At 43.5% G+C, this 27,363-nt stretch overlaps 1 protein-coding gene across 3 annotated transcripts in view; it reads right to left on the bottom strand.

Moving 5' to 3' along the window:
* The window catches only part of SEC14L5 (SEC14 like lipid binding 5), an 89,865-nt gene that overhangs the window by 40,454 nt on the left and 22,048 nt on the right, over nt 1–27,363 (bottom strand). The window lies entirely within an intron of this gene.

Genomic DNA, 27,363 nt, shown 5'->3' with positions numbered 1-27,363 from the left:
AAGATGTCCACCAGTGTCATCAGCTCAGAACTGGAAGACCAGTGGTACCCAGGTACACCCATCTACTGTTCAGAGAAGTCTGGCTAAAATTGGTCTTCATGGAAGAATTATGGCCAAACAAACCAAACCTTCCAAGTAGATACAAGACCGAGCGACTCAACTATACATGAAAACATAGGAACTCGGGGGGCAGAGAAATGCAAGCATGTGCTCTGGACTGATGAGGCACAATGTGAAATATCTGGCTGTAACAGAAGGCAGTTTGCTCACTGATGGGTTGGAAAGCGGTACAATAATGAGTGTCCGCAGGCAGCAGTGAAGAATGGTGGAGAGCGGTACAATAATGAGTGTCTGGAGGCAGCAGTGAAGCATGGTGAAGAGCGGTACAATAATGAGTGTCTGCAGGCAGCAATGAAGCATGGTGGAGAGCGGTACAATAATGAGTGTCTGGAGGAAGCAGTGAAGCATGGTGGAGAGCTGTACAATAATGAGTGTATGTAGGCAGCAGTGAAGAATGGTGGAGAGCAGTACAATAATGAGTGTCTGGAGGCAGCAGTGAAGCATGGTGGGGAGCGGTACAATAATGAGTGTCTGCAGGCAGCAGTGAAGCATTGTGGAGAGCAGTACAATAATGAGTGTCTGCAAGCAGCAGTGAATAATGGTGGAGAGCGGTACAATAATGAGTGTCTGCAAGCAGTAGTGAACAATGGTGGAGAGCGGTACAATAAGGAGTGTCTGCAGACAGCAGTGGAGAATGTTGGAGAGCGATACAATAATGAGTGTCTGCAGGCAGCAGTGAAGCATGGTGGAGAGTGGTACAATAATGAGTGTCTGCAGGCCGCAGTGAAGCATGGTGGAGAGTAGTACAATAATGAGTGTCTGCAGGCAGCAGTAAAGCATGGTGGAGGGCGGTACAATAATGAGTGTCTGCAGGCAGCAGTGAAGCATGGTGGAGAGCAGTACAATAATGAGTGTCTGCAGGCAGCAGTGGAGAATGTTGGAGAGCGGTACAATAATGAGTGTCTGCAGGCAGCAGTGAAGCATGGTGGAGAGTGGTACAATAATGAGTGTCTGCAGGCAGCAGTGGAGAATGTTGGAGAGCGGTACAATAATGAGTGTCTGCAGACAGCAGTGAAGCATGGTGAAGAGCGGTACAATAATGAGTGTCTGCAGGCAGCAGTGAAGCATGGTGGAGGTTCTTTTCAAGTTTTGAGCCACATTTCAGCAAGTGGAGTTGGGGATTTGGTCAGGATTAATGGTGTCCTCAATACTGAAAAATACAGGAAGATGCTTATGCGTCATGTAATACCATCAGGGAGGCATCTGATTGGCTTCAAATTTATTTTGCTGTAGAACAAGGTCCCCAAACATCCAGCCAATGTCATTAAGAACTATATTTAGTGTAAAGAAGAACAAGGATTCCTGGAAGTGATGATTTGGCCCCAAAGATTCCTAATCTCATCATCATCTGGTCTATCTGAGATTACATGTAGAGACAGAAGGATTTGAGCGACCAACATCCACAGACGATCTGTGCTTAGTTCTCCAAGATGTGTTGAACAATCTCCCTGCTGAGTTCCTTCAAAAACTGTGTGCAAATGTACCTAGAAGAACTGATACTGTTGTGAAGACAAAGGGCGGTCACACCAAACAGTGATGGGATTTACATTTCTCTTTTGTTCAGTCACTTTACATTTTGTTAATTGACAAAAATAAACTATTAACTCTTCTTATTTCTGGAAACATTGTTACTCTGCAGCATTTTTCTACTACTTCTTAAAACTTTCAGACAGTTCTGCATCTGGTTCGGTGATTGGATTGGTTTTTGCACTGGTTTGCATGTGCTGGAATCCACTTTTTACATATTTTGTGCCAGTCTTGGCCATACCCCTTGACGTCTCCTTGTGCTTCCATTACACTTGGTGACCTTGACATGTGGAACCCGAGCAGGCGACGGATCTGTAGTAGGAATCTGGAATGTGTGCATGCATATCACATACTATGGAGGACTTCACATGTACCAGGGCCAAAGCAGGCAAGACCGGAATAGGGCAGCTCAAGGAGGGGAAGGGGGGTTATTACTTAAAACTTCGCTGTAACTTGTAAAAACACCAAAAGCTTCATTCATGCAGCCACATGCAGGTCCATATGTGTATACAAACCACTTGTGCCAACTGTCTAAACATATTCAGGAGACTTGCAGAAAAGTGGCAGATCCTTCAGAAGAGTCGGCACTCTGTACTTTCTTAAGTATACTCCCCTCTCCTCATAATCATAGTCTTCTTCACTCCCGGACCACCGCCGCTGACAACATCCTGATGCTCAGGGTCATGACACTGAGATGGCTCCTGGGATTGAACAAGTCTACAATTAAGAGGAGAGGGGAGTATCTGTGTTATCTGTTTGGGGTCTGTATTTAATTAAGGCGGTCAGTATTAGTTTAGGGGGTCTGATCTGGGGTCTATTTTACTTTAGGTGCTCTAGTTGGGAGTCTGTATTTGTTTAAGGGGTTTGGTGTGAGGTCTATTTATTCAGGTTGGTGTGGGGTCTGGTCTTGGGTCTGTGATTATTTAGTGGGTCTGGTCTGGGATCTATATTAGTGTAAAGGGTCTGGTTTCAGGTCTGTATTTATTTAGGATGTCTAGAGTGTGTGTTACTTTAGAGGGTCTGGTCTGTATTTATTTATGGGGTCTGGTCTTGGAGCTATATTTATTTATGGGCTCTGGTCTTGGGTCTGTATTTATTTATGGGGTGTGTTCTTGTGCCTGTATTTATTTATGGGGTGTAGTCTTGTGCCTGTATTCATTTATGGGCTCTAATCTTGGATTTGTATTTATTTATGGGCTCTGATCTTGGGTCTGTATTTATTTATGGGCTCTGATCTCGGGTCTGTATTTATTTATGGGCTCTGATCTTGGGTCTGTATTTATTTATGGGCTCTGATCTTGGGTCTGTATTTATTTATGGGGTGTGGGGGTGTGGTCTTGGGTCTGTATTTATTTATGGGGTGTGGTCTTGGGTCTGTATTTATTTATGGGGTGTGGGGGTGTGGTCTTGGGTCTGTATTTATTTATGGGGTGTGGGGGTGTGGTCTTGGGTCTGTATTTATTTATGGGGTGTGGTCTTGGGTCTGTATTTATTTATGGGCTCTGATCTTGGGTCTGTATTTATTTATGGGCTCTGATCTTGGGTCTGTATTTATTTATGGGGTGTAGTCTTGTGCCTGTATTTATTTATGGGGTGTAGTCTTGTGCCTGTATTTATTTATGGGCTCTAATCTTGGATTTGTATTTATTTATGGGCTCTGATCTTGGGTCTGTATTTATTTATGGGCTCTGAGCTTGGGTCTGTATTTATTTATGGGGTGTGGGGGTGTGGTCTTGGGTCTGTATTTATTTATGGGGTGTGGTCTTGGGTCTGTATTTATTTATGGGGTGTGGGGGTGTGGTCTTGGGTCTGTATTTATTTATGGGGTGTGGTCTTGGGTCTGTATTTATTTATGGGGTGTGGGGGTGTGGTCTTGGGTCTGTATTTATTTATGGGGTGTGGTCTTGGGTCTGTATTTATTTATGGGCTCTGATCTTGGGTATGTATTTATTTATGGGCTCTGATCTTGGGTCTGTATTTATTTATGGGGTGTAGTCTTGTGCCTGTATTTATTTATGGGCTCTAATCTTGGGTCTGTATTTATTTATGGGGTGTAGTCTTGTGCCTGTATTTATTTATGGGGTGTAGTCTTGTGCCTGTATTTATTTATGGGCTCTAATCTTGGATTTGTATTTATTTATGGGCTCTGATCTTGGGTCTGTATTTATTTATGGGCTCTGATCTTGGGTCTGTATTTATTTATGGGCTCTGATCTTGGGTCTGTATTTATTTATGGGCTCTGATCTTGGGTCTGTATTTATTTATGGGCTCTGATCTTGGGTCTGTATTTATTTATGGGCTCTGATCTTGGGTCTGTATTTATTTATGGGGTGTAGTCTTGTGCCTGTATTTATTTATGGGCTCTGATCTTGGGTCTGTATTTATTTATGGGCTCTGATCTTGAGTCTGTATTTATTTATGGGCTCTGGTCTTGGGTCTGTATTTATTTATGGGCTCTGATCTTGGGTCTGTATTTATTTATGGGGTGTAGTCTTGTGCCTGTATTTATTTATGGGCTCTGGTCTTGGGTCTGTATTTATTTATGGGCTCTGATCTTGAGTCTGTATTTATTTATGGGCTCTGGTCTTGGGTCTGTATTTATTTATGGGCTCTGATCTTGGGTCTGTATTTATTTATGGGCTCTGATCTTGGGTCTGTATTTATTTATGGGTCTGGTATTGGGTCGGTATTTATTTATGAGGTCTGGTCTTGTGCCTGTATTTATTTATGGGCTCTGATCTTGGGTCTGTATTTATTTATGGGCTCTGATCTCAGGTCTGTATTTATTTATGGGCTCTGGTCTTGGGTATATATTTATTTATGGGCTCTGGTCTTGGGTATATATTTATTTAGGAGGTCTGGTCTGGGGTCTGTATTTATTTAGGAGGTCTGGTCTGGGATCTATATTAGTGCAGTTTGTCAGGTTTCAGGTCTATATTTATTTAAGAGGTCTGGGTATGTATTACTTTAGAGAGTTTGGTTTGGGGTCTGTATTTATCTAGCGGGTCTGGTCTGGGGCCTATATTTATTTAGGGGGTCTGGTCTGGGGTCTGTATTTATTTAGGAGGTCTGGTCTGGGATCTATATTAGTGCAGTGGGTCAGGTTTCAGGTCTATATTTATTTAAGAGGTCTGGGTATGTATTACTTTAGAGAGTGTTGTTTGGGGTCTGTATTTATCTAGCAGGTCTGGTCTGGGGCCTATATTTATTTAGGGGGTCTGGTCTGGGGTCTGTATTAGTGTAGAGTCAGGTTTCGGGTTTGCATTTATTTAGGAGGTGTGGGTGTGTATTACTTTAGAGGGTGTGGTCTGGGATTTGTATTTGTTGAGGGGTTCTGGTCTACAGTCTATATTACTTTACAGCAGGGTTGCACAAATCACGGCCCACACTGCTGCAAATTGCGGCCCCTGCCCAACTAGAGGGTAATGCAGCTGATCCCCTGTCTGTGTGATTAGTAGTGCTTCTAATAATCTCAGGGGCCGTCCGCACCAGGGCTGCAATGACCGTTTTTCTCAGCTGTGAAGAAAGCGCTCATTGGTTAATACGAGCTCCGGTCACCACTTACATGCGATTGTTACGGAGGATGATATTCTTGCATTCACATATCCTGTCTAAGTCCGGTTCGTCAATATTCATTAGTGTCCTGGTAAAGTCATGAATGTGGCTTTGGTCCAGTTTTCCCTCTTTCACTAATAAGGAAGGTCCCCTTGCTTGCGAATACTCTTCCTGTTTTAGCAGCTAACGCAGTCAGTGGTCACAGCAGTCTGTTACCTGCAGCCTCCTACTGTTCTATCCAGGCAAATACACAACCCCTTAGATGTCGCGTCTGGATTATCCCAGAGGATGAGAACCGTATAAAAACAATGGGGAAATTAATAACCGAAGATTCCGGGTCATTCGTGGGGTGTAGACCGAAAATAATCATCGCCAGAGAAGCAGAAGATGATGCCAAGTCAAACGCATCCACTTTCACCTCGCAGCCTCTGGATCAGGCTGGAATGGATATCATATGGGTTAATAATCTGTCCTATGCCATGTTAGGGGTCTGTAGATAGATAATATAATATGGCGGTCGTAGCTTTCCCCTAGAAGTCCATCATGGCAAGATTTGACCAAAGTCTTGAATCGTATGATTATCCTGAAGTTTCTTGCATCCAATCAGCCTGCCTACTTTTGATGTCAAGTGTGTTGAGGTAGAAGGTGCTACTGGGGGAGCCCGGAAGTCCCTAGGGATGCAGAACCCCCTTGGTCAGCTCCTCTGGAGACTGCACCAACTGCAGGAACTGCCCGCCCCAGCAGGTCTAGTAGCACCGAGATTCACACCAATCTAATCCTTAAGAACTGGTATCCCATTTTTTACTGATTTTATGTTTGTAGCTGTTCAGTATGTACTTTTTTATATTCTCTTTTTGTATCTTTTATAAGCATTGCTACTTTTTGTAATAAAGTCTTAACTTTATTAAAGGGGTTGTCCCGCGAAAGCAAGTGGGGGTATGCACTTCTGTATGGCCATATTAATGCACTTTGTAATGTACATTGTGCATTAAATATGAGCCATACAGAAGTTATTCACTTACCTGTTCCGTTGCTAGCGTCCTCGTCTCCATGGTGCCGTCTAATTTTCAGCGTCTAATCGCCCGATTAGACGCGCTTGCGCAGTCCGGTCTTCTCTGTGTTGAATGGGGCGCTCGTGCTGGAGAGCTGCTCCTCGTAGCTCCGCCCCGTCACGTGTGCCGATTCCAGCCAATCAGGAGGCTGGAATCGGCAATGGAACGCACAGAAGCCCTGCGGTCCACCGAGGGTGAAGATCCCGGCGGCCATCTTCGCAAGGTAAGTATGAAGTCACCGGAGCGCGGGGATTCGGGTAAGTACTACCCTTTTTGTTTTTTTTATCCCTGCATCGGGTTTGTCTCGCGCCGAACGGGGGGGCTATTGAAAAAAAAAACCGTTTCGGCGTGGGACAACCCCTTTAAGTTCGGTCCTTGTCGCTCTATGCAAAAAAAAAACTGATAAGACCCTGATAAGAGTTTGATTTTTCCTGCTGGAGTGCATCGAGTGTCGTTACACTGCAATGTTACCAACGTTTAGATGGCTGAACTGCCCGACAATAAGACAATCAGTGGTGACAGCAAGCACTTTTTGGGGTGCGTAGGGCAATATTGGGACGTGAGTTATGCTTCATCTTGCAACAAGTGCAGGATTGAGGGAGTGGAAGCAAGTCAACCGCTGTGGTCGTGTCCACATCAAGTACTGTGAAGGCCTGGTTTATGTCAATGCACATTATTATTGAGCACTGTATGTCAATATGCTGGGTTAGAGAGGGAAATACAGGGAAGTGGGGATAGATGTCCTATAGGGGCAGACTGTCATGTAGGGGAGACAAGGCTCGATGAGGGGGACTGTGATGGGGACACATGGTTCTGTGCAGAGGGGGTAAACTGTGATGGGGGAGGTGAGACATGACTCTGGGAGATTATGATGGAGGAGACTTGGGTCTGTGGGAAGAGATTGTCTTTGGGAGGATGTAGTTCTATGAGGGGAAGGGAGATAAAGTGGAGAAAGTTTATGTCCAAGATTCTGGCCCCTGGCAGGGAAATTAGATGGGACAAGGGGTAAAGATGCCAAGGATGTGCTGCTCAATAGCACAGGTGGTTATGATCAGTGAGGGTGCCCTGATGATAGTAGATCACACAACGGGCACCCAAAAAAGATGACCAATTAATTGTTAAGCATTTATTTAACTTTTATTAAGACCCTTAATTCTGGGCCCATTTTTAAGCCTAAATGACCGGCCACTTTTTGATTTTTCTCGTTGCATTCCTAGAGAAAAACTTTTTAATTTCTCTGTCAACATAGCTGTATGAGGGCTTATTTTTTGCAGAAGTTGTATTTTTAAATATCTTAATTTGGGCTACCATATAGTGTATTGCATAACTTTTATAAAGTTTTAGGGGGATGTGATTGGGGGGGGGGGGGGGGGGAACTTCTGTAACATTTTTATCACTTTTGGGGTTCTTACCTTTTTTTAAATATTTTTTCACATCATATTTTTGCCCCAGCGGGGAACTTGAGTTTCATTACTTTTGTTAATTTCTATAATACAGTGCAATACTTCAGTATTGCAGTGTATAACATAGACATATAAAGCTCTGCCTGAGGCGAAGTCTCAGTCTATACTATATGGTATACCTGAAGGATATTTTCAAGCCTCCATGTGCCTCCATGCAGTTATTTGCATCTCATTCTATTATTGCCTCATTATGTGGGTAAAGGAATGTTCACTTTTTTGTACATTGCTTTCCTCCAAAAAACACATAAGTACGATATACTCTTATATGTACTCCAAAGTGGTGCTATTACGAAATATGGTTCAAAAATATTTTATTAGCTGCATCGGACAATACAATAAGATATCATTGCAGGGTTAGTTATGCAGCAGTCAAATCCTAATCACAAACCCTTCTCCCTGATAGTTCAACCGCCACCCAATGTCCCAGCTATTTTTATTTTTATTCGTGAAAAATAGGATATAAGAAAACAAAATGAACCAAAATCCCTTGTTATAAATTGCAACAAATCTTGATGTGGGGGATTGAGGTGATATAGGGGTCTCCAGGGTTTTAGAGCAGAGCAGGGAAAACCCTGAAGGAGATATTGGGGGGGAAGAACATTGTGGGAGTTAGAGGGCTGGGGGGGGGGGGGGAGTAGGGAAGTAGAAAAGTAGAAAAAGAAAAGGGGGAAAGGGGGAAGAAAGAGAGAGAAAAAGATGACTGTCCAGTCTATAAACACCTATCAGTAGGCTCGTCGGTATGTTTGTTAGGATTCGTCAGCTCCATTAGAGGGTGTTCTGGAACTTAAAGAGCAGCAACGCCACCACACAACCAAGCGTCTAGTTTAGGTGAAGCCCGAAACTGTAGCCACACCGCCCAAGTGTTGTAGAATTTAGAATATTTCATTTCATCTTTGGCACAGAGTTCCTCCATTTGTTTTAAATTATCCATGGCTTCCAACCACATCAGTCATGATAGGGGAGTTGCAGCTTTCCATCTCCTGGGAATGATCTGTCTCATAGCCAGTAGAAAAAAGCGCAGCAAGGAGCCCTTTGCTCGTGACACTGATCCTAGTATCATGGATAGAAGTGCCACCTCGGGGGTGAGATTAAGCGGGCTTTTGCAAACAACTGTATATAGAGCTTCCACCTCGCGCCACAGTGGTTGAATTTGTGCACAAGACCACCATAGATGAACGAAGGTCCCCTTTTCGCTGAGACACCTCCAGCAAGGATCCGGATACTGGGGGTATATTCTGGCTAGTCCCGACGGGGGTCCTATACCATCGGGTCAGAATCTTATAGTTAAGCTCCTGTAGTCTGCTGGAGACGCTCAGCTTATGGGTCATAGCATAGGCCTTCTCCCACAACTCCGCCTGAAGATCCATTCCTAGTTCTTTCTCCCAAGTTAGTTCCAGGGTCCTATTTCCCCCTGATGTGTCCTCTCTAGAAGTGAACTATATAGTGAGGAGATAGATTGTGGTGTGTCTGGTTTAGTCAAACACATTTTCTCGAAGGCCGCAATTGATCCCCTCAGTTGTTGCGGACAGCCCAAAGACCTGACATAGTGGCATAGCTGTAAGTATTGGTACCATGCTCCGGCTGGGGGGCTCCTTCCCTCTAGTACCTCCTGCAGGCTCTTTGACCCTGTGTCCATCAGGATGTCCCGTATCCTGGGAACTGGGTCTGCCATCCCGGCCATCAGGGGTGTGCCCTTTAGGAAGGCTGGTATATCTGGATTACCCACCAATGGGGTGAGTGGACCCGGGAATGTAATCAACCCGGATTTGACAGCTGGGCCAATCCTGGCGCTGAGTAAATTTTCTATAAAGGGCGAGAATCCCAAGTCTCTGTGTCTGTCTTTACCCGGTATCCAGATGCAACCTCGCCCCCCAAATAGGGTCGAGTCCTGCTCCGCCTCTACCCATCTCTTCTGTTCCTTACCATGGAGCAAATCTAACACGCATTTGGTCAAGGATGCTCTATGATAAAGTGAGAAATTGGGAACTCCCATTCCTCCGCTAGTTTTCGGGCCAGAAAGGGCCTTCCATCTCCGCCTAGGTCTGTGGTTACCCCAAATGAATCTCATAACTAAACGCCGAATCCGTGACAGAAATACGCCTGTTAATTTTATAGGGACTGTCTGGAAAACATAAAGGAATTTGGGGAGGGAATTCATTTTGATTGTATTTATTCTCCCGAACCAGGACAGCGACAAAGACCTCCATCTATCCAGATCCCTCTCAAGGGCAGTAAGCAGGTCGTCTGCATACAGAGCAACCTTATGCTCCTCCGGACCCACCCTGACCCCCTGTATACTGCAGTTAGCTCTTAGGGCGTTTGCTAGTGTCTCCATCACCCAAATGTAAAGGAAGGGAGACAGGGGACAACCTTGCCTTGTGCCGTTATTAATGTTTATTGGCTGGGAGAGTTGTCCATTGGCCCGTACCCTAGCAGTAGGGCCTTGATACTATTACGAAATATAATAATAAACGTAAATAAAATATAATCCTATGACTGTAATATTAGTGTTTTTAGAAACTTTAATTTTATTGTTTTAAGGTAAAACAAAATGACAATATGGCTGTCACACCAAAAAAGGTTGTGCACCCCTGCTTTAGAGGGTCCGGACTGGGGTCTGCATTCATTTTTGGGGTGTGATTAAGTGGGTCACATGCCTTATTTGTGATTCAAATGCAGTAGGTTGTCCTATATAGGAGGGCGGGGCGTACAATAAAAACATTTGCACTGCTTCTCAGGTTGCTCCTTTTAAAAAAAATTGTCAATTATGAAATAAATATTGAAGCCAAATCACGAGCGACACAGGATTCTATCAGAGCAGAAAATAGCCCGTGTGCGGTGGTCATAATAGTATGATGACACGACCAAAATAGCGCAACATCAGACAACTGACGTGCATGTCATTAGGACGGGCTGCTTCCCCTAAGCCCTGGATACACCTGTGACATTAAACAACATTTGTGTATTCCCAACACAGATTGAGGATCAGTTGTGGGGGAGCAGAACCCCCTGATGCACACATCACAACACCTTCCTTTCTGGCTAATAAAAAGGGGTCTCAAGGGGTGGATCTCCAAATGGATTCCAGAAACCAGACCCAGGCCAGCTATAGGTGCTATCATTTGCATAGAAAGAACAGATCGTTTTCAAGGGATTGTAGTAATTGCTAGGATTACATAAATACGAGGGCCTTTCTATGATAACGAGGTGCTTCCTGACACAGAGCTTCGTCTCTCTGGTAGACAGCTGGTCCAGCACCTCCTGTACTCTCCAGCTTCGGGGCATGCAGGAAAGCCGGCTTGCTATGCTAAAGAGACCCATCATCTCTTGGGATGCTGGTGCATCTGTTCTGTGCCCATACCGGAGGGAAAAACAAATACATGGCCACTCCGGAGGGTATCATTTACCTAAGGAGGATGTCAGGAAAAAGTCATACAAGAATCCTCCGTTTCCTCGTGCTCTCTAATGATGAGATAATTATGTAAGCACTCAATACGTTCTACACTGACTCTGCTCCTGTGACATCACTGCCATCACCCGTGGTGGAGCTACCAGGGTTTGTAGATGCCATCTGCTCCTACAAGGCTACTTTCCACTACTGATGTGACATCACTGAAACTGTGAAATCACTAGGTTCATAGGTTTTGGTACTGTGACATCACTAGGTTTTTCCACTGTGATATCACTAGCTTATGACGTCAACTGATTCCCTTGTTGAAGCATCATGAAGGCTCCAAATTTTATAGGACATTAAAAGGCTCAGTGTTATGACATCATTCAATTTTACTCTGTATATTTTAGTGTTCTATGATATTGCAAAGTTCTAATGATGTGACATCGCTAGATTCCATCTGTGACATCACTAGATTTTGGATCACTAGCTTGTGACATCAATTGGGTTCATTGGTGAAACATCAAAAAGAGGGTCAGTTATGACATCACTAGGATCACTACCCTTACATCATTAGCTACTACTTAGGTAATATGAGTACCCTGCTGTGACATCATAAGGTTCTGCTAATGTGACATCACTAGGTTCACACTGTGACAACACCAGGATAGCAGTGACATCATTAAGTTTAGACATCACAAGATTCTTCTGATATGGCATCTCTAGATTCTAACTGTGGCATCACTAGGTTCAGTATTTAGACATCATTAGTTTCCACTCTAGTGATATCACTGCCCTGTGGTGATATCACAAGATTCTGCTACGTGACATCACTAGTCAGACATTATTAGTTTCCACTCTGCTGATATCACTGCCCTGCTGTGACATAATAAAGTTCTGCTAGAGGTCACTAGGTAGTGTTTGAGACATCTTAAGGTTCTGCTGACATCACTAGAGTCAGCTCTGCCGTCATTTGGTTTAGTACTTTGAGAGGTTCTATTTTGGTAATATCACTAACCTGCTATGACATCACAAGGTTCACACTGTGACATCACCAGGATAGCAGTGACATCATTAGGTTTGCAGCCAGTATTAGGTTCCACTTTATTGATATCTCTGCCCTATTATGACATCACAAGATTCTTCTGATATGGCATCTCTAGATTCTATCTGTGGCGTCACTAGGTTCAGTATTTAGACATCATTAGTTTCCACTCTAGTGATATCTGATTCTGCTGATGTGACATCACTAGTCAGACATTATTAGTTTCCACTCTGCTGATTTCACTGCCCTGCTGTGACATAATAAAGTTCTGCTAGAGATCACTAGGTAGTGTTTGAGACATCTTAAGGTTCTGCTGACATCCCTAGGGTCAGCTCTGGCATCATTTGGTTTAGTACTTTGAGAGGTTCCATTTTGTAATATCACTAACCTGCTATGACAGCACAAGGTTCTGCTGACCTAAAATCACTAGATTCCATCGGTGACATCACAAAACTCAGTTCTTCGACATCATAAGATTTCACTCTATTTATATCATTGCTCTGCTATGACATCACAAGGTTCTGCATTAGGCTCCATCTATGATATCACTACGTATGTTGAGTACCCTGAGATGATTAAGTTATTAAGTTTCCTCCTCCCTTTTAAAAAATCGTAACTCCTTTATACCAAACTTGTACCGTTTTTTTTTTTTGCTGTAGTACTTGTATTTTTTTTTTAAGATATTTAATTTTTTTAAATTATTTTTGTGTCCATTTTCTGCGCACAATTACTTTTTTATTTTTTTGCCGACATAGTTGAGTGAGGGCTCATTTTGTGCGGTACGTCCTGTCGTTTCCGTTGGTACCATTGTTGTGTACAATTGACTTTTTGATCGCTTTTTATTACATTTTTTCTCGGAGATAGGGTGACCTAAAAAGGGTATTTCTGACGTTCTTTATTTTTTTTTCGGACCACGTTCACCATGCGGGGTAAATAATGCATTAATTTGATAGATCGGACTTTTATGGACGCAGCGATACCGAATACATATTTTTGGTTTGATATTTTGATTTTTTAATTGCAAATATGGCAAAAGGTTTTTTTTTTTTAACTTTTATTCCTTTTTTTTTAATAATTAGTAAAACTTTTTGGTTCTTATTTTTATACTTTTTTTTAGTCCTCCTAGAGGACTACAACCAGCGATGCTTTGATCACTCCTGCAATATGACATAATGCTATAGCATTACGTCATACTGCTTTTTGAGAGGCAGTCTATCAAGCCACCCCACGGGTGAGGCAGCCCTGGGGCCTTTTAGAAGGCCCCCGGCTGCCATGACACCTGCACGGCTCCCCCAATCTCACCGCAGGGGGGCCGTTTGGGGGATTTAAATGCCGCTGTCAATTCTGACAGCGGCATTTAAAGGGGTAATAGCCGGAAAAAGGTGCATCGGAAGAAAAGGCTTCGATTTGCACTGTAGTATCAGAAGTGGACCACCGTGGTTGCTTTCTCCAATGAGTCAGATTTTCTGCTTCATCGAATGGATGGACGTTGGAATGTCAGGCGAGAAACAACACCCTGCAGCCATTGCTGGAACAGCTGAAGCTGGTGGTGGCAGTGTTATGGGCTGGGGAATTTTTTCATGGCATTCTCTGTGCCCGCTTATCTATGGGAAGGCATTCTGAACCAATTTGGTTATTAATCCTGTGATGAAATGATACTGGTAGATTGTCACCCATTTTTGCGTGTCAATCAGCCACCTTTCTGGCCTGGGAAAAGTTGAGTAGATTTAGGCAGGGTATTTACGTGTATTTCCTGCCAAGCAGAGCTCACCAATATTCATTCCACTGCCTCCCAAGTCGTAACAAAATTAGCCATTTGAGGGAGACCCAATCGTCTCCCTGCCCCTCCAATACACATCCCCCAGACTTGCTGACTGCGATTTCCCCCTACTGAGATGGGACAAGGAAAAAATTAATAGCAGGGATTATGGGTTATTCGAAGCAATTATATTTTTGGAACCATGAGTGTACCACGAACACAGTGAATCCACTCCTGTCGCTGTGACCCCGGAGCACACAAATCGCATATCTGTGAAGTTAATCATATGTTGCATATCATGTTTGGTATCCACTTGTAGGTAAATTCATGATATGAAACATAGCTGCCCCATCAGAGTGTCTCCTAAGGGAATATTGTTGAAATGTTAAATTGGGTCCCCATGAGGAAGATCTGTGTATCTACTTAGCCAGTTTTCATGGTTTTCATGAGGAGGACGATGAGGTTGGACCCCAAGGGACATTAAAAATAAAGGGGGGTCTTCACCCCTTTGTAAGACCCAGGAGTTGAATTTAAATGCAGGACTGTTCAACTTTCCATGTGCTCCTCACCCAGGAGTGTTTGAAACAACTTCATATTTTTATTTTCTTCCTTTTTGTTTTCTTACTGTTTGTGTGTATTTGTAGCTCCTTAGGCCTCCTGCAGACGGCCGGGTCGGATCCCGCTATGAGAATTCTTGCAGCGGGATGCGAGCTGTGCCCCTGCAGTGACCACCACGGCTCACCTCCTCCCGGCATCTTCTCCGCTCTGCTATGTGCCGGCTGCCGCCCAGCCAGCACATGCGCTGAGCAGAGCTGGCGCGTCAGCCGTGATGTTTCTCTGCGAGGCTTATACAGAAATGACATGCCGCGATTTGTTTACCACGCACGTTTTCACGCAGTCAAATTGCAGCTGTCTGCATAGCATTGCATTATCTAATGCAATCCTATGGGAGATGGCACGGGCGGGAATTCTGCGGGAAATGCCGCTGCAGAATTTCCGCCCGTGTGCAGGAGGCCTTACCCTTCTGTAAATGTTTCCTTTGTATATTTTTACCTAAGCGCTGCTAACCCTTTTTAGAATAAAGCTTTAAACTTTATTAGTCATTGTCGAATGCTTTAAGTCACAGGTATCAAACATAAGGCCCGCAGGCCGAATCCGGACTGCCGCCCCATGTTACGTTGCCCGCGGCGTGCCAGCGGCTGCCCACCACTGTAGCGTTTACCGGCTGGGGTGCCGCAACTCCCCGCTGGTAATTGCATTGTTACCGCTGATCCCGGCGCACACTCTGATGTCAGACTATTACCGTGGGGTTAATATTACTGAGGGGGATAATATTACTAATGTGGGGTTAAAATTACCCGGAAAGCGATGGCTCTGATTGCTTCTCGAAAACTGGTCAGCCAATCAATGCAGCGCTCGATGAACCAATGCAATGGCTGCGATTGGTTCATCAAGCACTGAATTGATTGGCTGAGCAGCACTCGGGAATCAATCACAGCCATCGTTTCCTGGTGGTGGGATTTATGAATCCCGTAACCAGGAAGTGATATTCTGCGGGTGGCCAGGGCTGCAAGAAGTGTTTCGGCGCTCCAGAGGGCAGTGGGAGGGACCTGGATCAGGCCTGCTAGGTAAGTATAATAAGACATCCCCCGAAAATAAGACTTCCCTGGCCCCTTAATTTCCCAGATATTAACCCAATTGAGCCTGTTTGGGACCACCTTGATCATCGTGTTCGCTCGACCCCTAGAGCCCTCTGGCTCTAGATACCGGAGACAACCTACTAGGACCTTACAGTCACTCTCAGCCTGTCTAGCTGCTGTCTATGTGGCACATGGCGGTTACTCTGGATATTAGCTGGTGACCATAACAATGTGACTTGACTCACAAGGTTCTGTCTGTGACATCATCAGTATCAGCTATGACATCACTAGGCTCAGTACTCTTTCTTATTTATATCATTTTCTATTTGGAAATATAAAAGCAAAATGAACAAGCAGAGCAGATGAATCAGAGCGCCTGAGTACATGGTTCCTGGCCTCACTACAAAGCTGCAGCCGAGGTCCCAGGGGGCGCTATGTCAGCAGTCACAAAGACAAGGCACTCAGGGGACCCGAGTTGTAACAGCTGCTGCATTGTCAGCATTCACATGCAAAACTGAGCACGGCGCCCCTGGGGGAGAGGAGTCATTACTGCAAAAGGCGAAACACGTTGCACCTGCCTCGATGATCTGAAGGTTCAGCTCCACAGAAGAGGGTCCTGGGGGTGGATGACTAGTGGGGGCCGCAGTCTATGGACATCAGAGTGATGCTGAGAATATATATTTTGCCTGGAGTATCACCTTAAATGCACGGACTAGTCTGTTCTGCTTACATACACATCTATGTAGGAGACATTGGGCCTCAGTAAGATGGTCCTTATTGCCCATAGCAACCAATCAGAGCACAGCTTTCATTTTACCACAGTAGTTTTGGAAATGAAAGCTGAGCTCTGATTGGTTGCTGGGGGCAACAAGGGCAGTTTGATAGATAAGGCCCATAGTGTACATACACAGATACACATACACTGTACACAGACTGACTGGCCCTTATATTAGCCCCTGGGCCCTCTCATGATTGGCATTTCCCTGTCTGGGAATTCTCCCTGTGACCCCGGGGTGCAGCATAAAATCACGTAACAAGTTTTCCATAGATTCCCTAGCCTGATTTTTTAGGATTTTCTGGGAGGCTTGAAATATAAGCCACACCCCTAAAATAAGCCCTTGTTACATTTCATTACAAAAAAATGGGAATACATTACCCAGAAGGCTCGGTCCAGGTCCTTCACGCTGCTCTCCAGAGCCCCGATGTAGTTCCTGCAGTCCTCGACTGACCAGACAGGATCACTTCCTGGTCATGGGAAACATAAATCCTGCCTCCATGAAGCAATGGCTGTGATTTGTTCTTCGAGCGCTGAATTGATTCGCTGAGCAGCACTCGAAGAACCAATCACAGCCATCACTTCGAGGAGGTGGGTGTGATTTTTGAATTGGCTGAGCCGCCTCTTAGTCAATTCATATATGCCGCCTCCATGAAGCAATGGCTGTAATTGGCTGAGCAGAGATCGAAGGACCTATCACAGCCATCGGCTCAGCCAATTTATAAAGCCTTCCTCCACGACACAATGGCTGTGATTGGTTCTTTGAGCGTCGTGGCTCAGCCAATCAATATAGCACTCAAAGAACCAATCAGAGCCATCACGTCATGGAGGCAGGATTTATGAATTGGCTAAGCCGTGGCTCAGCCAATTCATAAATCGCGCCTCCACAACGCGATGGCTGTGATTGGCTCTTCGAGTGACGCTGCTCTGCCAATCAATGCAGCGCTCGAAGAAACAATCACAGACATCACTTCGTGGATGTAGAAGTTATGAACCCCATAACCAGGAAGTGATCGTGTGTGGGCGGTCGAGGACTGTCAGAATCGCGCTGGGACTCTGGAGAGAAGCGGGAAGGACCTGGGACAAGCCTGCTGGGAAAGTAAAATAATACATTCCCAAAAATAAGCCCTAGTGCCTATTGTGGGGCAAAAATTAATATAAGACCCTATCTTATTTTTAGGGAAATACGGTGGATGTTTTTTTGTGAGCTGAAAACCAGGTTACTCCAACAAATGAGTGATAATCGATCACTTGCCCTGTTGAATCACGTGTTTATTTGGGTGACTGTCGGTCCATGTAAAATTACCCTAAGATGGGAAAATCCAGCGATCTGAGTGACTTCCAACAAGGTCTGATCATCGGTACTAGACTAGCCGGGTTGGGGGGTTTTCTCGAGGAAAATATCCAGTAAGAGGGGATCCTATGGTTGGAAACAACTCATCACCAAAAAGGGGTCAGAGGAGGATGTCAGGAATCGTTCTCCCCAAAAAGTACTACACAGTCAGGGCCAGCACAACTCGCTGTTCCTTATCACGGATGGGCTATAACAGCAGACGACCAGTTCCAGCGCCATTGTGTCTAAGAGAAACAGAAATGTGAGACTATAGCGGGCAAATAAGCGCAAAACTTGTATCACTGAGCAGTGGAAAAACATCTCCTGGTCTGATAGACCCAGATTTCTGTTGCTGATGGGAGGTCAGAATTTGGCACAAGCAGCATGAATTGATGACCCCTTCCTGTCAGCTGATCATAACATGTCAGCACCTCCATCTAATCTGCTGTAACTACAAGAAGCTTCCTGTCCACAGGGGCCGACATTCCTGCAGGAGGATTTCATCACCCAGTGGAATCTACACCAAAGTGAACATGCGTTTTTGAAGGCAAAAGGAGATCCAATGCTACTAGATGGGGGTCTCTAATAAAGGGGGCATTCAGTGTATATTTGCTGGGATATTCCTCCTTAGGACGGTCCCTTTAACCACAGGTGGATCTTCACTCCGCTGACCTGACAAGCAGGGTAAACAGCAGCTGCAGGTACTGTCTATGATAATTAATCTCTATGAATACCTGCAGTATTTACCGGGTACACAGCTTTATTCCACACAAGAGGACTGGCAGAAGGATGGTTATAAGGACAGAGGATCCTACAATAGATTCACATCCTCATAAACAGTAATTACAGGGATGCTGCACCTTTCATAAACAGGGCTACCTGCCAATATGGGACCTGTCATCTCTGTACTACAGCCCCTTCAGCGCCCTTTATGCGGTCCTCACTTCAGTTTCTTTTACAGTATAGGAAGAAATAAATTGCAGCCTGGAAACCATCAGCAAGCAGGAATGTTTTTCTTCATTCTGGTAATTTTTTAAAATTCTAATTCTAATCTGTGTGAATGCTGCATACTGCTAACTGATTAAAGAGGTTGTGCCAAATTATAAAATTATCCCCAATTTACAGTAGGGATCTGACTGCAGGGACCAACACCGGTCTCAAGAATGGGGTCCTGTCAGGCCTCGAGTGATTGGAGCGGAAGTTACGCAGGAACACCCACCGCTCTATTCACTTCAATATGAGTTCCAGCTCTTCGGCAATCTCCACCACTATCGTTGAAGTGAATGGAGCGGTGGTGTGCCTGCGCGACCTCCGCTCTATTGCCTCAGGGGACTGACCAGACCCCCATTCTCGGATCAGTGGGCGTCCCAGCAGTCAGACCCCCACTGATCATAAAGTCATTCCCTATCCTGTGGATCCTGTAGCTAGGGAATAACTTTCTAACATGGCCTAACCTCTTTAAAGGGAAACAGTCATCACCGATGAGCACCATGAACTAAGTTATAGAGCTCACAGGTCCCGAGCAGTAGTCCGGTGATATGCTTTGTATGCTTACCCGGCTCCCCGTTCCGGCATTGTCACATGTGGAAGTCAGCATGAAGACAGATCATTGGTCTCATTTCTATGGATTGTGCATGTGTTAAACTGTAGGGTCAGCCCCCTGAGGGCAAGGGACGCTTGGCCTCCTCTGCCAGGTTGGGCATAGATATGATCAGCATCTCCTCCGGTAGTAAGGAACCCTATGCAGTTCGAAGAAGGAAGTGCCTGTATGCCGAGTCTGTAAAGGAGGGAGTTCCCTCAGGCCAGTATGTTAGGCATCCCGGGTGTAGCATATGGGTAGCTGGTGCAATTCTTTGGCCAAGTCACGGGGCGACTACAAATTTCGATATTTAATAACTTTCCTCCATTGAACAAGCCTACATAAAATGAACAAAAAGTTCAGGCTCTTTGGGACTTGTCCTACACGCACCATGCGTTGGACGCAGACGCCCAACAGGGCACCCCAGTGATATTCGTTCATGTGCTTTTGCAAAGGAGCGATCATTGCCAGTGAATATAGTATCATACAGAAGCTGTTCGGATGTACGGCCCTCCATGGAAGGCTAGAGGATTTCCTTTCAGGAGCAAGAAAAAGGTATCGAGTAGCTAAACAGATCCATCTTATCCATCGGAACCGAACAGCGCCAAATGGATCCATTAACTATAATGATGTCCGTTCCGTTTCAGAACGGCCGTCCACATTTTACAGTGCGAAATACTGTTGCATGCAGCGCTATTTTGCGCTGCATTCTAACGGAATTCAGCGACGAACATTCTGAATGGAACCTCCGACCCCGAAATGAACAGACCCTCATATGAAGACGGCTCCAGTGCAACAGAGTGGGGGCTGCTTCCACACAGCATCTCCCCACTCTGGGGTTCTGAATAGATGGCAGCCCCTCTTTGATATCCACATGCATTTGCCCAGGGATTGCCTTCACAAAACAACCTCTTTGGCAGAAGAATATGAAATCCAACAACAGTTGTTAACCTACTTTTTGATGGTTTCCAAACAACAATTGAAATGAAAAACAAGGGAAAACAGAGAAAAAGATCATGAACAGATTTAAATGAACATTGGAGATCCCCTTTAAAAGGTTTCGATGTTAAAAAACATTAGAGGCATTACTTCTAGTATTTAAGATTTAGCTAAAAACTTATTTTGTATTATTTCTCAATAATATAATCAGCTGCAGGAAAACCTGGCAATAACTGATCAATTTTACCACACCACCTCCGCAGGAAAAACGAGGTATTACACACACAAAAAAATCGATGAGTTGTTTATGTAGTGCAGACATTGGGATGAAGGTTCTGATGTGACTAAAAGAAGGGAGACCCATTAAGAGAGCCCCATCGCACCTAACAATGCCTATGGCCACGGGTCATTGTATGTAGCAATGGGTCAGGGCAATTAACTCTGGGGGCCTCGTTGAAGCAGTCACATCAAGAACTGGAGGATAAATGTCATTAATTAAAAATGTAGAATTCATTCACTGCGTTGTCAATAAAGCTCCACATCAAATTCATAACATATCAAGAACAACAATACAGCCGCCATTCACGGTTATATACAGCGGTGGGTGGATAATAGAGACGGCGTTATAAATGAGTAATATGCAACACACACTCTGAATGGGGCCGGCGTTAAAAATTTAAACACGGCTGGAAATGGCGAATATCTGTTACATCTACTGATAGAAATAATGTACAGTGTTCACACAGAGATCCAAATCTCCAGTTACACTGTCCAGTCACAGCAAGATATACTTCACCCAACAACACCCACCAGACGTATGACTGCAGTACAGACCCCAACCTGGTCCGACAGTCCAGTCACCTCAATAATAAGGTTACATACTATTACCAAATAAATAATGTTCATGGCGCATATATTCTACATAGTGGGCAGCTATACAGTAATTATATTCATGTACATAGGGGGCTGTATTATAGTAGTTATATTCTTGTACATAGGGGGCAGTATTATAGTAGTTATATTCTTGTAGATAGGAGCAGTACTATAGTACTTATATTCTTGTACATAGAGGGCAGTATTATAGTAGTTATATTCTTGTACATAGGGGGCAGTATTATAGTACTTATATTCTTGTACATAGAGGGCAGTATTATAGTAGTTATATTCTTGTACATAGGGGGCAGTATTATAGTAGTTATATTCTTGTACATAGGAGCAGTATTATAGTAGTTATATTCCTGTACATAGGGGGCAGTATTATAGTAGTTATATTCTTGTACATAGGGGGCAGTATTATAGTAGTTATATTCTTGTACATAGGAGGCAGTATTATAGTAGTTATATTCTTGTACATAGGAGCAGTATTATAGTAGTTATATTCTTGTACATAGGGGGCAGTATTATAGTAGTTATATTCTTGTACATAGAGGAGTAGTATTATAGTAGTTATATTCTTGTACATAGGAGCAGTATTATAGTACTTATATTCTTGTACATAGAGGGCAGTATTATAGTAGTTATATTCTTGTACATAGGGGGCAGTATTATAGTAGTTATATTCTTGTACATATGAGCAGTATTATAGTAGCTATATTCTTGTACATAAGGGCAGTATTATAGTAGTTATATTCTTGTACATAGGGGGCAGTATTATAGTAGTTATATTCTTGTACATAGGGAGTAGTATTATAGTAGTTATATTCTTGTACATAGGGAGCAGTATTATAGTAGTTATATTCTTGTACATAGGAGGCAGTATTATAGTAGTTATATTCTTGTACATAGAGGGCAGTATTATAGTAGTTATATTCTTGTACATAGGGGGCAGTATTATAGTAGTTATATTCTTGTACATAGGAGCAGTATTATAGTAGTTATATACTTGTACATAGGGAGCAGTATTATAGTAGTTATATTCTTGTACATAGGAGGCAGTATTATAGTAGTTATATTCTTGTACATAGGGGCAGTATTATAGTAGTTATATTCTTGTATATAGGGGCAGTATTATAGTAGTTATATTCTTGTACATATGAGCAGTATTATAGTAGTTATATTTTTGTACATATGAGCAGTATTATAGTAGTTATTTTCTTGTACATAGGAGGCAGTATTATAGTAGTTATATTCCTGTACATAGGGGGCAGTATTATAGTAGTTATATTCTTGTATATAGGGGGGCAGTATTATAGTAGTTATATTCTTGCCCATAGGGGGTAGTATTATAGTAGTTATATTCTTGTATATAGGGGGGCAGTATTATAGTAGTTATAATTTTGTACATAGGAAGTAATATTATAATAGTTATATTCTTGTACATAGGGGGCAGTATTATAGTAGTTATATTCTTGTACATAGAGGGCAGTATTTTAGTAGTTATATTCTTGTACATAGAGGGCAGTATTATAGTAGTTATATTCTTGTACATAGGAGCAGTATTATAGTACTTATATTCTTGTACATAGAGGGCAGTATTATAGTAGTTATATTCTTGTACATAGGGGGCAGTATTATAGTAGTTATATTCTTGTACATAGGGGGCAGTATTAGAGTAGTTATATTCTTGTACATAGGGGCAGTATTATAGTAGTTATATTCTTGTACATAGGAGGCAGTATTATAGTAGTTATATTCTTGTACATAGGGGGCAGTATTATAGTAGTTATATTCTTGTACATATGAGCAGTATTATAGTAGTTATATTCTTGTACATAGGAGCAGTATTATAGTAGTTATATTCTTGTCCATAGGGGGCAGTATTATAGTAGTTATATTCTAGTACATAGGGGGCAGTATTATAGTAGTTATATTCTTGTACATAGGAGGCAGTATTATAGTAGTTATATTCTTGTACATAGGAGGCAGTATTATAGTAGTTATATTCTTGTACATGACATGCTGAACAGTGTGCAGAGCAATGGTTCTGATAATGCTGCTGTAGCAAGAAACACTAAACGCAGACGTTTGTAGACCAAAGGTCTTTTTACATTGGCCAATTATCAGGCCTGAATGTTTCTCTGAACAGTCATTCTTCTAAAAATTGGGCCGTGTAAAGGAAACAAGAAAAGCTGACCAATGAGCAAATATTCCTTCATCTGCTGATTGTTCTGTTTCAGCCAGCGGTAAATCTCCTCATGTGAACAGGAAGATGCACAGCTGGCCTATGGGGACCAACGATCATAATTCATCCCTATAAGCAAAATCTCAGCTGATGTGAAAGAAAATTAATAACGCACAAAGGGCTCGGTCACACGGGCGTTTTTTGGTCCGATCTGCAGACGCGCTTGCGATCTGCAGTTATATAGACCCAATGCATCCCAATGGGAGCAGGCACATGTCCGTTTTTTATGCGAACATGATTGGGTAAGTGAGTGCTGCCTCTGAGTGGCTGAGCGCAGTGGGCAATCAGAGGCAGCCCATTCAGCAGGCGGGGATTTTAAATCCCCACCTTCTGAATACTACAGAGAGCAGTTCAGGAGAACTGCCGGCCGGACGCGGCTAAACTCCGGCTGCAGAAAAAAGGTGAGTATACTTTTTTTTTTTTTTACACATTTGCAGGATGCTTTTCAGGGAAGGGCTTATATTTTAAGCCCTTCCCCAAAAATTCATACAGCGCTTGCCGGCAGCCCATTGCTTTCAATGGAGCCGGCTGTATCTCTGGTTCCATTGAATTCAATGGGCGAACATTGTTCTCCTCTGCCACAGCTGTGGCAGAGGATAGCGGGCAGCGCTCCTTTGATCGGGCCCCTTTCGCTAAAAACGCTGCTAGGTGCAGATTTTTCAGCGAATCGTCGGCCCCAGTCACGCGATTTGCAAATGCGCATTTGTTATGCGATCCGCAAATCGCGGGAAAAAACGCCCGTGTGACTAAGGCCTAATTGTTACAAGAGCAAATCAGCGCTCATAAGACTATTCTAAAAGAATCCTAACTTGTTTTAGAATGTTGGCTTCACCTTATTGTACATGAAATGATAAACCTAGAAAGAGCCAATATATGATATGGGAACCCGACACCGCGCAGCTGAGAAATGCTTACGTCTCTGGTCCCGCTCATTTCTTGGTGGAAAACAAGTTTTGTGACGTCAGAGAACATTGTACAGAGCACCGAGACAAAGCCGTGCGAGTGTGATCAGCGGCTCATATATCTCTGGCGGCTCTGGGCCAGATTAATCATTGTGAGCTTCATGTAGACCGCTCAATTGCACAGATTAAATAACATATCACATTCTCCAATGAAACGGCATTAACCTGTGCCAAGGTATATACTGTGCCAGCTGTAAATATATAATTATATACAGAAGACACCCAGGTTATACCAGCATAGTCCATGTCACTATATACACGATGTATACCTTATAGCAGCTGTACATATAATTATATACAGGACATACCCAAGTTATCCGAGCATGGTCCATGTCACTATATACAGGAGATGTAAAGCCTACACCAGCTGTACCTATATAATTATATACAGGACATACCCAGGTTATACCAGCATGCTCCATATCACTATATACAGGAGATGTATAATTATATACAGGACATACCCAGGTTATACCAGCATGCTCCATATCACTATATACAGGATGTATAACTTATACCAGCTGTAAATATAATTATATACAGGACATACCCAAGTTATACCAGCATGGTTCATGTCACTATATATAGGAGATGTATAACGTATACCAGCTGTACCTATATAATTATATACAGGACATACACAGGTTAAACCAGTATGGTTCATATCACTATATACAAGACGTATAACTTATACCAGCGGTACATATATAATTATATACAGAAGACACCCAGGTTATACCAGCATAGTCCATGTCACTATATACAGGATGTATACCTTATAGCAGCTGTAAATATAATTATATACAGGACATACCCAAGTTCTCCGAGCATGGTCCACGTCCCTATATACAGGAGATGTAAAGCCTATACCAGTTGTACCTATATACTTATATACAGGACATACACAGGTTAAACCAGTATGGTTCATATCTCTATATACAAGACGTATAACTTATACCAGCGGTGCATATATAATTATATACAGAATATACCCAGGTTATACCAGCATGAACCATATCCTTATATACAGGAGATGTATAACTTATACTAGCTGTACATATATAATTATATACAGAAGATACCCAGGTTATACAAGCATGAACCATACTCTATATACAGGAGGTGTATAACCTTTATGCAAGCTGATCATATATAATTATATACAGGAGATACCCAGGTTATACCAGCATTGGACATACCACTATATACAGGAGATGTATAACTTATACCAGTAGTACATATATAATTATATACAGGAGATACCCAGGTTATATCAGCATGCTCCATATCACTATATACAGGAGGTGTATAACCTTCATTCATACAAGCTGATCATAAATAATTATATACAAAAGAAACCCAGGTTATACCAGCATGGTCTATATCACTATATACAGAGAGATATTTAACTTACACCAGCTGCTCATATAAACACATTTTCAAAAACAGTTCCCCTCCTAGAAGGAGTTGTCAGAGTGTAATGAAGCTCCCTCAGTGTGATTGTAACATTGATGTAAGCAAGGGATTACAATATTAGAGCAAAAGGATCATTTTTTGCAGAAAAGTGACCCCTTGATGAAAGCTCTACTACCCTGTTGTACCGCCTCTAGCTTGGATACAAAATGTGATACGGGCAGGCATGGAGGCTCTAGTACCTTGTTGTACCGCCTCTAGCTTGGATACAAAATGTGATACGGGCAGGCATGGAGGCTCTAGTACCTTGTTGTACCGCCTCTAGCTTGGATACAAGATGTGATACGCTGTGGTGGGGCATGGAGGCTCTAGTACCTTGTTGTACTGTCTCTAGTTTTAATACAAGATATGATATGAGCAGGCATGGAGGCATACAGGTTTCATATGATAACCTACGGCATATCATTCCACATTTGCCGCATATGTGTCAGCAACCCGAACCCTTCCTCCTGTGAAAAAATCTTGGACTCCCGAAGGTACTGAGAACAGGTACAGTGGCAGGACAGGAGGAGAACTCTTAGGAACCAGACAAAAATATGCATGCTTCAAGGAAAATTCCACTATAGGTACCCAGGAAAGCCAGCCCCTGGGACGTCTGGAGGCCGTCCTGCAAGAGGGCAGCTACTGTCGGAACTCTAACCGGGAACCTCCTGCACTCCAAGCAGTAGCCCTTCTTATTAAGCCATTAGCCCTGCGGACAGCTCCCTTGCATGATTCTCAGCCTTGTTCCCTGATCCCAGAAATCTAGTCTCTGCCTCCTGGTCCTGACCCCGCCTTAGTTTCCTGATTAGGCTCATTATAAAAGCCTGCCCCTGCCCCTGCACCAGTGCATGATTATTGTACTCCATTGCCTTTATCAAGCTGCATCTCCTAACCTGCTCATCTCCTGTGAACTGTGACTACCTGCTAACCACTGCTGGCTCTCCTCCCAACTGTGCTTTCTGCCTCATTCATTTGTACTACAACCAAACCTTTCCGATAACAACTCCTGGTTTCCATCTAACTAAGCTTTCCGCCTCATCCATTCGTACCGCAAATGTGACTACCTGCTGACGACCTCTGGCTTCCTCCTGACTACTCTCCGGTCCCGCACGGCTACTACATCTGCCGTTCATACCCAGTGCCAGTAAGACACTACAGGATGGTGGACAATGAAACAGTTGGAGCTGCTCATGCTTGCTGGACGATCAGACGATCCTCTCTGCTGGTGGCCTGTCAGCCTATGTGCGTGCCCTCATGCATCCACTATTAAGCCTGAGGAAGAACCCCAAGTAGGTTCGAAAGCTCACTGTAACATGTCTCTTTGTTAGCCAATAAAAGGTATCATATCTACAAAATTGCTTAGTTTCTCTTGCTGAGAACAATCACATTTTGCTCTATTGACTAACACAGTACCAAACTTTTTCCTTTTATCTGTTGGTCCCAACACCTCCTGACAATCTTGTCAGAATGGCCCAGTGAGGGACACGACCGTCCAGCTTCTCACATCCCAATATAGCGCCCCTCTCAGACTCTGGTAATGGGGTGAAATCTCTTCTCTGCGTCGTAGAGGCGTCTAGTGGTCAACAAGCTCTACACAAGTGGAAGAAGAGGTCACTACACACAAGGAGCATCCAAGAGCTTTTTATA

This window comes from Eleutherodactylus coqui, chromosome 8 (assembly GCF_035609145.1).
Source record: "Eleutherodactylus coqui strain aEleCoq1 chromosome 8, aEleCoq1.hap1, whole genome shotgun sequence".
Taxonomy (NCBI): Eukaryota; Metazoa; Chordata; class Amphibia; order Anura; family Eleutherodactylidae; genus Eleutherodactylus; species Eleutherodactylus coqui.
The sequence above is the reverse complement of the archived record's forward strand: the minus strand, read 5'-3'. Positions and strand labels throughout refer to the sequence as shown.